The sequence below is a fragment of the Cucurbita maxima genome, unplaced genomic scaffold (assembly GCF_002738345.1).
Source record: "Cucurbita maxima cultivar Rimu unplaced genomic scaffold, Cmax_1.0 Cma_Scf02806, whole genome shotgun sequence".
NCBI classification, from domain to species: Eukaryota; Viridiplantae; Streptophyta; class Magnoliopsida; order Cucurbitales; family Cucurbitaceae; genus Cucurbita; species Cucurbita maxima.
Genome location: NW_019274822.1, coordinates 1 through 1,901, shown reverse-complemented (window position 1 = coordinate 1,901; position 1,901 = coordinate 1). Strand labels below are relative to the sequence as shown.

Genomic DNA, 1,901 nt, shown 5'->3' with positions numbered 1-1,901 from the left:
TTTAATTATTTAAATTTAATTTCTATAGTATTAAATATAATATTAAATGAATTTGGAAGAATTAAAATATGCTTGTGATTTTGAAACATAAAAAAAATGTTTTTAGAAAGAATGGTGGGATCTCAAAAGCACGTGAGCGCGTAAATCACATTCGGAGTTAAGGCGCGTAAAGTTGGATTTGATTTCATTTATCACGAGCCGCGCCAAGGCTCGATGACCGGAATAATATCAGCCGTTGACGTATTTAATCCAACGGCCACAAATGATTTCTGTCATATTCCTTTATGTCTTCACCACGCGCTCATCGTCTCCCCTCTGGGTAGCCCTAATTGGTTCGGACTCTCAGCTCAGTTCTCCTCTGATCGCTTCGCACCATTGACAGAAAGACCTCAGGAATTTGAATTTCAAGCTCCCAACAATGGCTCTTCTCTAGCTCAGATCCATCTCGGAAGGGTTAGCAGTTTCTTCAGCCTCTAGCATTTTTGTTTTCGTTCGGTTTTGAAGTTTTTGGTTTTGAATTTGCCTTTTTAGGTTATTTAGTTGGATTTCTCCTCGATTTTCATGTCTAGAGAGTATAAAGTTCTGTTTGTTTCACGAATTGCTCGAGAAATTATGAAAAAATGGACGAAATGTAAAAAGTTCAACGTAGTTTTAAATTTGCTTCAGAAAACGTTGCCATTTGTGTCGTTGTGTTCAAGTTAGTTTACTTTTGACGCTCGTATTCGCGGCATGAAGAATTTAGGAAGCGATTCATGAAAGCTGCAATTCGTTTCTTAGCTTGGTGCGAGCTAGGTTTGGCGGTTTCTGCTATTTGAAGTAAAATTCGAAAGATGGAGTTGGATTTTTTTGACATTGTCGTTTACTTGACTAAGGAATGAAGGAAGGTGGAAAGCCTCTTTCTGTAGGTCTTTCATATCTGCATGTTGTTTTCAATTGGTTTGCTAGTCTATTCTCGTCATCATCCACGCATTTTCTGTCATGAATTTGATCAATCAAGCTTGTAGTTCTACAATTCTTTGATAATTCAGCCAATTCTTCGCATTAAATACATATTTCATTCAGAATGTTACAGTATTTGCTTGGGATGAATATGAAGTAGTTTCTACTTTGACTTGTGTGTGTGTGTTTTCATCATTTATGCACTGACTTACTACTTATTAAATAACACGATTGCAGGTTCGTAAATTCTGAACCATCCTAGTAGCAGGCAATTCAAGTATTATCGAGCATACTTAATCGTAGAATGGCAGAAACAATATCTAGTTTCTGGGGTCCTGTTACATCTCCTGAATGGTGTGAAAAGAACTATGTCTACTCTTCTTATATTGCAGAATTCTTCAACACGGTATCAAATATTCCATGCCTCATTTTAGCATTTGTTGGTCTCGTAAATGCTTTGAGACAAAGGTTCGAGAAGAGGTTTAGCGTTCTTCACATATCAAATATGATCCTTGCCATAGGAAGCATGTTGTATCATGCGACCTTGCAACGAGTGTAAGTTTTCTTCCTTTATATTAAAGAGTAAAGAATAAAGATGACATATGTGAGTCGAAGTGTTTAAGTTCGATGTACAGGTTAGAGTTTGTGAGTCAGAAAATATTTAAGCGACCTATATAAGATAGATCCCATGAGTGATTGAAATACTAAATGTCGTGGCATGAGATGTATGAGAAGAAATAGCTTGGATAGAGGAAAATATAGGTAAACCTTAGCTTTATCCTCGTCCACGATAATGTAATTTTCTTTTAGAACTTTTCGGCTTCGAGGGAAAGCGAGGAGGAAACTGCTAAATAGATGATAACTAGTTTTTTAAGGAAATTTTTTGTTTGTTTTCTCAATTGCATAACGACCAAAAAATGAACTATGCTGTTCGGTTTTCTTTGTGCTCATCTTAGAAGTTA

General features: G+C 36.3%; 1 long non-coding RNA gene across 2 annotated transcripts; it reads left to right on the top strand.

Moving 5' to 3' along the window:
• Nucleotides 1-292: 292 nt before the first annotated feature.
• Nucleotides 293-1,335, top strand: LOC111475784. 2 transcript variants are annotated; one of them, XR_002716707.1, is made up of 2 exons: nucleotides 293-453; nucleotides 1,177-1,335. It is a non-coding gene; the product is annotated as an uncharacterized LOC111475784 (long non-coding RNA). The 2 variants fall into 2 exon arrangements; XR_002716708.1 differs by lacking the exon at nucleotides 293-453 and adding an exon at nucleotides 640-884.
• The last annotated feature ends 566 nt before the right edge of the window (nucleotides 1,336-1,901 follow it).